The following is a 12,642-nucleotide window of genomic DNA, read 5'->3' on the forward strand; positions in this document are numbered from 1 at the left end:
GTACTGTGGGTACACGGGGCTATAATAGACTATACGTAGGAATGATTGCTGGCTGGTTCAGGACCTGCTAGGGTTTATTTCTCTTAATTTGTCTGAGTGTGTAATTTCTGCATTTGTATTTACTGCCATCATAAAGTGGGAAATGTGTGTTACACATGCTGGTAAAAATAATGACAACGTGAAAAAACAAAGTTAATACACTGAATGGAAAAGAAATCCTGAAAGGAAATCTAGAGAGTCTTTAGGAAATGGAAAATATTTCAATAAGAGAATGAAAGCATGAAGGTTTTTTTTCTTTCACATTTCAATTCTACTCAACAGTTTCTTGTTTTCATTTTTTATGGGGAAAGAGGGAGGAGATGATTCTAGAATGGGAAATGTGGGAAATGCTAAAATGCAGAAAGATTGAGGTCTGGAAGCAGGTGGAAGAAAATATCTACATGGATTACCTGAAGCTGAACATGAGAAACAAATGGAGAATGTTGGCATATAACTCGATTTATTTTCCTTTAACAGGTGTTTATTGGAATGAGAATTGGAGAGGCAGAATTTCCTAATTTTGTTCCAGACCTGTCAGAGCTTCTCAAGTGAGTGTTTCAGGATTATGAATAAAAAATAATAATAATAAAAAAAGAACCAAAGATCAAATGAAAAAAAGAAAGATGAATAAATATATCTTCCTGCATGACTAGGAGGTGTCAGTTCTGGTGTTTGACAAGGAACACAGTTCTGACTGTTCATGAGAGACCCTTTCAAGCTGTCCTGGAGACAGTAGGCTGCTCTTTGCTAAGGTTAGTTGACATGACAGAATAACTCTAAAATCACTAGTTTTCAGAAATATTACCCTATTAAAAACCATAATCATCACCTTGAAGTGACACCTTTTAGAAAGTGAAGACTTGAACGCAACATCTCAGAGTTTGCCTACTCAAAACACCTCACTCTGGGCAACAGCTTGATGCTCCATAGCTTAAATTTCAAAGTGGCCTTCAAAAGTAGCCCCTACTGATAAGAACTGTCAAAGGGACAACATATTCATCATGGGGATGTCAAAGCAGATAAGTGTTGCAAGGACTACTGGCATAGCCTTTTGCCTAGTCACAGATAATACCTCCTTTCCAGGGAAATGTGTAACGTTGGAAAAAAGGAAGAAAAAAAGGCTGGAGTCTGTTTTGGTGAGAAAGACATGACAAGTGCAACCACTTCAACTACACTGTGTTACAACCATTTAAGAACTCATTTAAGAGGGCTAAAGGAATTTAAGCCCAATGCTTTAGTCACAAGTTTTCTTTTCCATCAGATATTGCTATTTTCCTATAACTTTGTCTACTGAATCTCCAGCACCTCCCCTCTCTTGGATCTTTCCCCACATCTAACCACTTTCTGAGACTCTCCTTTGCTCTTTCTTCTCTCTGGCTTTTCATTGCTCTCCCTTCCTTCTACTCTCTGCCTCTTCCAAGTCATTTCTGCAGACTTCTCCTCTCTCTGTCTTCTCTGAGGTTTATATGCTTTGTCCCTCTGACAGTTCTGGAAATTTTGTCTTTCTCAGCTCATTTGCCCTCAGATGGCTCAATGTATCTGCTATCTGCATGATCTCCTCTGCTTCTTCAATTCAAATAGCCCACCCAATAACATTTCACTTCCCAAAAGTTCTTCTTGTCCCACCTTGTAAGGTCACTCTCCTCCTGGATGAGTTTGGTCTACCTAAGTTATTTGGCCTCATTAGTGTCTGCTAATCCTAATATTCATTTAATATCAATATTTATAAAAAACAGCAAAACAAGCAAACAAAAACAAACAAAACACACAAAATAAACCCAAACAAAAACACACACAAAAAAACCCAAACAAAAACACACACACAAAAAACCCAAACAAAAACACACACACAAAAAACCCAAACAAAAACACACACACAAAAAACCCAAACAAAAACACACACACAAAAAACCCCAAACAAAAACACACACCAAAAAAAAACCAAACAAAAACACACACAAAAAAAACCCCAAACAAAAACACACACAAAAACCCAAACAAAAACACACACAAAAACCCCAAACAAAACAAAACTCAAACCCAGGTATCTCACTCTTCACATCCATATAATATGATGGGACTGGAATTACTACATGGTTTGGCAGTTCTTTCCTCATTTCACACCTTCCCTCAGTATTTCTTGCAGTCATACACAAGGACAACAGAGAAGTCACATAGAAGGTCATGGAGGCTACAACAAAGTTTGCATTGGTAACAGAGAAGGCAGATTGGGAAATAAAAAAAGGCAACCCTTCTCTCCCTCTCAATTTCCTCTCTTGGTAAGTGTTGCACTCCTTTCAATACAGGACTGACATGGCTTGTTTATGGCCTTGCTTACTCCTGCCCTCATCAAATATTGTGTCCAGCTTAATCTTTAATTCTACATAATAAGGAACCAATAAAGACAATAACTTTATCTCTTTATTGACCTGCAGATTATCCCCACAGGAAGTGGTCAGAGTGGTTGGAACCCATGTTATTTACCAGCTTAAAGTCAAAAGCTCTTCAGATGGAGAAACGCTAAGATGTTAAGACATTTACCAGTATTTGAAGCATCCATATTTATTGATCTACTCAGTGTTTGAAACTATTTTACCCTTTAAACCTCTTCCCTCCTCTAGAAAATGAATTCATATATGACTTGAAAAAAATCATTAGCTGCTAGCTTTCAATAAATATGATCTGTGCCTTTTCATTTCAAGCCTAAAATTCATCTCTACTGGCTAGTGTTGAGAGTCTCACTTTACTTCCTGCTGTGAGGTACCATTCCCACTGGCTTTCTGTTGCAGACCCACCCTCTCTATCCCACAGCCATGGGTCCACCTTGTCACCAAAGTCTCCCATCACTCATGTTCAAGTCCTGTCCTCCACTTCTTTTTCAGTGTCTTGGAGCACTTTTTCCTTTCCTGTTCCTCACAGGCCACAGGATATTATTTGCTCCCAGTTCCGCCACATTTTTTTATCTTCAGACTTCCTTGTCAAACTTGATTTCAGTCTTACTCTTCATATTTCTTTACCTGATTTCTGACCTATTTCTTAGCAATTGGAATTGCTTTCATGCCTGAATGTACTATCATTTCCAACACATTGCAATTAATGGAAAAGAGGCAGATGGAAGATGTCTCCATAAGGATCAGCTTCATATTTCTGCATATAGGAGTTAAAGAAAAATTGTAGTGCTAAAAACCTCAGTCCTACTGATAAAAAAAGCCCCTAATTATTACAAGCACTGTGGATAAATGTAAAATAAAAATAAAACAAAATGATAGTGGTGATCATGAGAAACTTTCAGTCACCAAATAAGGTGAATATCACATTAAAACCACGAGAGTTGGCCAACTCTTACCAGTCTCTGGCAGTCCAGGGAGGTTACAGCCTTGGAACATGCTCCCCTCAGTTATATGGAGGCTATAATGGAAACTGTCTTTGTACTGAGCAGCAAACAGCGTAGAAGTGGAGAAGGTCTCCACAATCCAAGAACCTTTTTGTGTTACTTGCACTTTTGCCACCTCCCCCTCGTGCTCCATGTCCTGCTTGTCATCCAGATACCCTGGTGACATGCTGCTGCCATGATGAGGAGAGTGAGTGGTGTCCAGGAGCCACTGGGATAACGGCCTTTGACAACAGATGGTTATAATATTACATTACACCCTTGGCACCAGGGCTTGCTGACTAGACTGGTGTAATCCCACACAGCATTTTGGAGCTTTCTTGGGTCTCCCATTCTCTAATCACAGTCTGCAGAATCAAAGCGCTGCTCTCAAGGCAGTCAGGAAACGGTGATGGGTTTAGCAAAAACATGGTACACCTCTCTTCTCTCAAAGCAAAGATGGTTTGGGCTCACCCAGTGTAGTAGTAATTGTATTTAGAATCATATTTCAAAATGTATGGAAAATTAAAGGAACACTACAACATAGTAACTGACCCTTTTCCTTTTCTCTTATAAAGCAGAACTCCTTGTAAAAATACTGCAAGTCCAGAAAATCCTTTAGATTAAGAAGTTGTTATAACACCAGGTAAAATAATTTACGGCGAATTACTCTCAAGGCTCAGCTTTCTCAATATTATCCTGCTATTTCATAGACATATATATCTTCTGTACATTGTGCAGGCCTTCAGAATCTGACACTGTTCTCAGAAAAATAAATGGGAAATGAACATAAGCATTTTTACTGTAATATATACATTTCCCATTGCCTAACAATAAAGAAAAATAGGTAAAAAGTTGAAGTTGATAACAATGTCCAGAGACTCTAATGCAGAGTATCATCAAAAGGAGTTAATTCCAGCAATTTTGTTGGAGCCATTCTAGGGATCTGCTGCAGAAAAAAAAGGAATGAAGTGAATATATTTCTATATGGGTTTTGAGAATAACATAGCCACATTTTTTGCTTTCACTTGCTATTCAAGAATCTTAACACAGTCCTTAATCGTAGCGTTTAAGTGCCTTTGTTACTCCATTGTGTGCTAAATAATGTCATTACAATTGTTATGCTTACACACCAAGTTTTGCCAAAAATCCCCCACTCACTGCTTCTTCATTAAATAACAACAAACCGTGAGGGTTAGTTCTGCATCAGCACTTCAATTTCCTCATGAAAAATTGGCCTTCTTTTTTCTTGGCTTGTGAGCACCCCAACCAATATCACTCATGCCTTGTTATACAACAAAAGGAAAGAGCGGCGCCTGCAACAGCAATCTGGCTGTGCCTGCCCGTGCTCGATGCCACCTTGACTTGTGCAGCCCAGGCAGCGTGGGTTGCTCTCCCAACACCCCTGCAGAGACAGGACAAGGTCTCACTCTCCCAGATCAGCTCCAATAGGGACGTTATCCACACACACTGGTTCGGTGGGTGCAGAGAAGCCCACGTGCTAGAAAGGGGTATGAACACAGTCATTGCATCCCTTTGCCACCCACTTTTTTTCTCGTGAAGATGACAACAGAGGGGTAAATGACCTGCACTGAATGTGCATTATATGCACCTTGCTGCTTTCCAAGGAAAAGTTCTATTATGCAATGAGGTATGTTTGGGCCTGGTACCTGTCTGTCTTGGGATATTTAGTAGGACCCTGTGCACGTGTGCACCTCCACATCTTGCTTATCAGTTCTGGGGTACAGATCTGTTGGTGTGCTAATAAGGAAACAGATAGGTCACAAAAAACAAGACTAAAATAATTTAATGTGTTTTCAGTTCAGCAATTAAAGACATGCTTCATTTAAAGCACTTATTCACGTGACTAGAGTGTCCATCAAAAAAGCCCTAACCTTACATGAGATTTTTTATCATCAGATAAGCAGTTGGTGCAGCAGCACCATTCACACACCTACATAAGCATAAATACTTTACTAGCTCTGGACCAAGCCCAAAGCCTCTGTTGTAGCTTTACTGTGAGGCACCACCCTGACTCTGAGAGGTGTTAATGCCATGTGCTCCTTTAAAGTTGGAACCCATGAGACCCTGAGTGATACCTGAGAAGTGCCAAAAGCTCTGAACTCCTTACTGAGTAAATCACTCCACCAGATCACCCTCGATCAGCGTGGAGCTGCACAAAGGATGTCAAAAGAACAAGATGTCACTGGTTTCAAAAGAGGCAGGATTGGGCCAAAAACCAATTATTTTTTGTTTGGGCAGTTACCCAACAGAAAGCAGAGGGAGATTTTCAGTTGAATCCCCTAAGTGGAAGTTGGTGACAAACACCTTTCACACGTTTCTTTTTCTGGCAGGAGTGAGGGAAGGTGGCTCAGTGGCTCACATGCTAATCTTCTACTGCTGGAACTATAGATCAGATGGCGGTTTAGTAATTTTTAGCACAGCTCTTGTTTAGCTCAACACAGACACTGAAAATGAAGCACTCATTTGCTGACTAGAAAATCACAGTTGAGGTCGATTGATGAAGCAGTGCAAAGAAGCCTGTTCTGTCCCCAGCTTGTGGATAAACAATACCAACCATCACCCTTCACTAGTTATATATTCAACTCTTGAATATTTAAAAATCCAGCTAAGCTACTATACGGCTTACCAGTGATTTGTAGGGAAAGTGTCAGATTATTTTACATTTAGCAACACTCGAAGCAGCTGCCCTATGTGTCTAACACAGAATAAAATCATTACAGGGGAGGGGAAAAAAAAAAAGGGGAAAAAAAGGAAAAAAAAAAAGAAACCCAAGCAATACCAAAAAGCGCATTAAATGATGAACCACGGAAGTGGATTTCCCATTACTCCGTAAAACCTTAGGAGGCCATGAGTTAACTGAAGCAAGCAGAACAAAAAAAAAAAAAAGCCAACAACGAAGCAAGGAAGGTACCATAGCTACTTTCTTGAAAACAAAACCAATCTTTTCATTCCTGCCATTTGTTAGAATTCTTCCTCCAGGCAAGCTGGACAGCTGCACTAGTAGGTTTTTTAGTCATGGGTTGTAAGCCCCACCTGGCTAGATTTGTTTAGCAGACAGCTGGCAGAATGAAATAAAAAGAACAGGGACATACAAACTGCTTCCAAAACAAAAAGCTGAAAGAATACTTTTTGGATGCTTTCACTGAGTTTATTTGGTATACGTCTGGGGGAGATTCTTCCCTTCATTTTTACCATCCTCCATCCCTCTGCACCCCAAAAGTATTTAAAAAAACCTAAGTGAGACTGCAGGCTGAATAAAACAGATCAAAAAGGAAGGGAAAAGCCCCATCTCAGCCTATTTATTTTGTAAATGTGCACACATATATGAATGTACACACACATTCTCTCCCTCAACTATGGTTTACAATTCCCCAAGACTGACATTGGTTTTAAATTAACTTTTCATATTATTCTTTTTTTTCCTTTTTTTTTTTTTTTTTGGCAACTTTCTTCTTCTATTTTCTAAAGCCAATAAGATAGATTTTCTTCATCTGGAATGTTCTTTCTAGCTTAAAGATAAGAAGGAGTTTAAAATTGTGGGAATGGCATCCCTCCTGCATCTGTTTCTCTCACAAACCTATCAAATATCTAATTTTTGGCATTACTGCTGGCTCCAACAGGGGATGACATAAACCAGCTTTGTGGTTACATGTTTCACTTTTAATCTCATGAAAATGAAAATCAGTGCTGAAATGTCCCTTTACATGTGACAATGTGGGACTCTTTTCCAAAAACCAAAGGAAAGGGGCGTTACCCTGGTTAAGCTTAATATACAGCATATGTATAAATTTACTTTTAGTTTGGATTTAGCTCGATGCTAGCAGAGGCATTTCAGGATTTATTTTTTTAAGTAGTATTATTTTGGTTTACTGCAGAGATTTTTAAACACTTCTGAAGGTATCACAGTCGCTACACAAAGGAAGATGCACAATAAACGTAAGATAGCAATCAGCAGATGAGGAGGCTGTTATGTGACAACAAATCTTCTGCAAGTAATATCATTTTCCACACAGCTCTATGGTCACATTCCCGTAACATGTTTCTGTAGTTAGTGTGAAGGGAATCTGGTTTTTGCATGAGTTCTTTATTAAGAGCTAATGTAGTAATACTGGATGTACGACGACAAACCAAGATGGCTTGGATACTGTCTTGATTGGAGGAACTTTATGAAAACAAACTCCAAATGTTTAAAAATAAAAATCTGCCTCGACTCTGAAAGGGAACACGTGAGAAAAAAAAAAAAAAAGAACATTTTAAGCTTATGGTATGACCGGTACCTATGAAACCCAGATGATCTGAGGTTAAAAGAAGCCCAAGCTAGCCTGAAACGCAAACCTACTTCTATATTCCATGGAAAAGTAACAAATATTAGCTAAAGGAAGGCCCTGAAACCAATCTAAGCCATTACATAGCACAGCACTCGCCCTCCAGAGCAGCAGCCATTCTTGGCTGCCCTCCATCCCTGCCTATACATCTCCACAGAGCGTAGACTCCACGGAGCCTGGCGTGATACGTGTTTTAGAGAGTCCTGGCCCCACCAAAAAACATCGATATCCATATCATATGCTTCAAACAGGAGGAAGAGGCCTGTAGGGCTTAATCCTCTGGGCTCAGGGAAACCCAATGCCTTCCCCGGGGATGGAAAGTGGGGCCTGCCCACACTTCCATCAAGCACAAAATCCATCTCTTAGACAGCAGGCAAGCTGGAAAGTGGTGTTTAGGGGTGTCTCCATGGTCATCCCAGCCAACTGAGTCTTTGGAACAGCTTTCTGCTCCACTGAGTATTGTATTAAATAAGTGCCCAGCTAGGGCAAGGGCAAGGAAAAATGGGTACTATCTGAAAGAGGAGAAATTTAGATTAAATATCTGGATAAAATTCTTGGCTGTGAGGGTGGTGAGGCCCTGGCACAGGTTGCCCAGAGAAGCTGTGGCTGCCCTTGGATCCCTGGAAGTGTTCAAGGCCAGGTTGGATGAGGTTTGGAGCAACCTGGGCTGGTGGAAGGTGTTCCTGCCCATGGCAGTGGGATGAGATTGTTTTTAAGGTCCCCTCCAACCCAAACCATTCTAGGATTCTATTATCTATTGAAAACTATTTGCTTAGAAAATACACAGCTGAGTATCTTTCGAGGTCCTTCTGCTGATTTGTTGGAGGCAAAACCTGTGAAATCCTCCACCCAGCCCTCCCAGTCTCCAGCTAAAAGAAGAACTCTAATTTTGTATATCTCACATTTCCTGGGTTAACTCTCTAACAGTTCACCCTGCTCTAAAGGAACCTGGAACTCAACCAACTTCTCTAGTAAAGAAAATTGATTCTTGCTTACACCTTCCAATTAAGAGAATCGCTGTAATTTTTAAAAGGCTCACCCCCCCACACCCACTTCTAGAAAATCTCCCTCCTTTAGCTGCACGAGCTTTGAAATACATAAATCAGGAATAAGTCTGCATTTAAAGAAAAGCCAATGAAGACCAAATTCTGCAAGTTTGAAGTTCATCCTTAATTCTTGGCCAAACATCCGTGTTTATTCCTGTGTACCTCACCCCAACAAGCACTTGCTATGTTATGAGACCTGTCTAAACTGCTCTCTGCTTCTTAGCTGGACAACTAATGACAGCAAAGCAACTGAAAGTGTTTCATATTTATGTTGGAAGATTAACAAAACTCATTTCAACTCTGCTGAACGGTCACATTTTACCCAGGAGAGAAATAAAAAAAAACAAACAAAAAAACCCCACCAAAACCAACAAAACTCACAAATGCACTGAGAAAAGGGACATCAACTCTTAAAAATATTTCCTGGTATTACCATTTGTATGGCATAAACAAACAGGCAGAGTGCATACATATGGGCCCCAGTCCTGTAATTTGGATGACAAGGGAGATCCTTCTGCCTAGGCAGTGCAAAACTAATTTCACCACACTGGCACATAATGCAGTGTGATTGCTCCCTCAGTTTTATATTACAAGGTCACTGGAGCAAAAATTTTTGTGGTTTGTACAGTACCAAGCACTCCAAGAAAACTTATTATATAATGATGTTATATTTAGTGTAAATAAACCCATACCTACTATATAATATGGGGGGAAATACTTTGTCTGATGTAGAGACTCTGCAAAAATGTAAAGGACACTTTGCAGAAAAAAACCCTTTTCATAGAGAAATTTTGCTAATTTCTTATAGTCCAAACTGGACTTTTCTTTCCTGAGAACTCACAAACATTTGGAAACTTTAAGCTAAAGTATTTCCATATATGGATTAGGTTTTTTTGCAGGCATCAAAGAACTGAATCCAGAGTTCAACTTTTAACAATTCTGACAAACAGAACATTACGATCTGGCTAAACCATGCAATATTGCAACCCTATTAATGCTAAATTGCTGATCACTTCAATAAGCAAGACACTTTGTCTTTCCTTGGCTCTTCTGATGCACAGTATCACCCAGTCCTCTGCTGAGATGATCAGTGTAGCCTTGCCCAAGACAGAAATGGTTTGAAATAAAAAAGAAAATCTGAAATATCAGAGTTCATTCCACTTCAGTTCTGAACAGATCTACTCAGTATTGCACAAAATAAGCCCTTTTTAATAAAAATACTTTCAAAACAATTATAGAAATTCTGTCAACATGTTTATTTACCAAAGCACAAGCCTATAAAAATGATGGGTGTTCCCATAACAGCCTCAATAATAAAAGCTCCTGTTTTCCTTTTTTAAAAGCTATGCAACAACTGCAAACACTGCTTTAAATTCCACTTTTTCCACTCCAAGCAGAGAGTTTTATCGGGCAATAACAACTGGGCTCCCTTTCTTCAGCACCTGTATTTTCTGAGGAGCCAGTAAAACAAGTATTGATTCAACTTCATGTATGAGTTTTAATGTAATCTCAGCCTCAAATGCTGTGCCTTTGGAACCAAAGTGCTTTGATTTTACTTTTATCTCATGTGCTTGATACCAGCACAGTTACATCCCCCAGTGCTTTATTGGGCATATACAGTACCAGGCAGCAAGGAACACGATGCACCATGATCTGCTCCAGACTTTAGGACTGGAGCTGAACCAGCTCATTCATAATTACAGAAGTACTTGGAACCTTCATCTTGCTTCTCTTTTTCAGCTTCATTTTACCTCAAATGACTCCAAAAAACACACTTTGAAATACCTTTCCACGTTATTGCTTAGATAATTCATTTGTTCAGTCAAAATAATATAAAATGGTCAAAATATTCCTACAAAACTGACACACACACGACATGAGATGTAAATGGTCAAAATTGATATGATGAAAAGATAGCAGATTATGGCAATCTTGATTTGGAAATGCAGAGGCTGCCCTGAAACCATTGCAACTGAACTGCTGAGGTTCAAAGTAGGCATGTGCTTGTTGAACTGTGTCCTACATCAGCTCCACCCCACAATTTTACCCAAACTCTGCTTCATATGATGCGATCCTACTTCATATCATAACCAGGAGACCCAGGTCATTTGCTAGAATTTACTCTCCTAAGAAAGAGTGTTCAAGAGGGTGCTGAACTGGGTATTTACAGAAATTGCTTCCCAAAGCAGAGCACACATCAGCTCTTCTCAGTAGACCCATCCGTGAACACGGCGCTGGCGCCGGTGTCCATTTGAAGGCATCACCCATATCAATGTAGTAATGAGAGTCAAATCCCATGTAATTTACACATTAAAAGGAGAGAGCAATGCATGAAAAAATCAGTTTGGCTAATGAAAAAATCAGTTTGTCTAATGAAATTAAAGTCCCTAATCAAATATTGGCAGGAGAGATATTTAGAAACTCTCCTAATGTCATCCAGCTAATTCTCCCCTATTCTAACTAGAAGGGAAAGCAGTTGACTTTTATTCCCTGCTGAACCTCCCGCCCTCAAATCACCAGAAAGATCCTGAACTGAAGAGTATAATTAAGGCAGATTAGGGCAGATTTAGCTGTCAGCTATACCAGTACAGCACAGGTAATTCCTTTTACTTTAGAGGTTGCATGACAGCTCCAGGTAGGAAATGCACCTACTGGAGAGGATTTCCTAGTACAGACCATTCTTTGAAAGTACTTTTTCCTCACCTTGCAAGTACACCCATAGCAAAACAAATATTGACATGCTGCCAAAGTACAGGGGAACCTGTGCTTCTGGGTTGCTGTCTCTACTAGATTACATTGCAATTTTAGCTTCCAACTTTTTAGGTCCATAAGATTTTCAAGAGACTAGGCAACTAAAGTATTAGTTCATAGGAAGGAAAACAAAATTTTTTTTTTTAAAAGCCCCAAAAACCTCACTACTGACAAAAAAGTGCTGGAATTAGTATGTCCTATAGAGCATTTTCCTATCACCCACCAACCACTACTAGAGGATGCCTCTACTCCCTTTTCATTTCTTGCCCATCTTTCTGTCTGATTTTGCTCTTCTTCCCTTCATACTTTCTGTCATTCTCTTTGATAATATCACCCTGGTGTCTCTTCATCCCCATCCATCAGCTATCCCTTTGTGCTGCCCCCTAACTCTGGAGTCACCGCTGACCCACACCATGCACCTCTCACACCATTCTCCTACCCTTCAAGAAGGTTTGTTTGAACATTCCAACAAGAGAGGGAAAGAGGTAAAACAAAAGAATAAATAAAGAATTACCACTGACCGTCATAGCTAAAACCATCTTCCTGCGCAATTTTTTATTTAGGCTGCAGTTTTGATGGTGGCCTTTTATTGGTGGGTTTTTTTGTGGTAACACTGTATTTTAAATGTCTTATTATGAATTCATTTAGTATCGATTGCAGTGGCTCTGATCATAAAGAATTCATTTGGCACATCATGAATATCATATGCATTCATATTAAAAATTTGTTTTCATTCAAGATTAATTAATTTTTTTTTTTTGCTTTTGTTATATCACTATCTTAATACATTTCATAGTCTGGAAGACCAGTCTCAGTACTTTTACAAGAGTTTCTTCATATTTACAAAAGTAACTAGCAGACTTTTTTATTTCTTCAAGTTTTTGGGATTATAGTTTAAAACAACACTCCCAGAGTGCCTAAAGGTCCCAGATCTCGTGCATTTATTGCACTAGCGAGACTAAGAAAGTTTTCATACCTATTGGATGACACTGCTAACAAGACAAGGGAATTTAAAGCTTGCATTACTTCCTAGTCCTACAGGAAGACTCGTGTCTTGAGCAAGAACAAAACACAGAAGGGATTACCT

This window comes from Myiozetetes cayanensis, unplaced genomic scaffold, assembly GCF_022539395.1.
Source record: "Myiozetetes cayanensis isolate MyiCay16 unplaced genomic scaffold, myiCay2020 scf9, whole genome shotgun sequence".
Classification (NCBI taxonomy): Eukaryota; Metazoa; Chordata; class Aves; order Passeriformes; family Tyrannidae; genus Myiozetetes; species Myiozetetes cayanensis.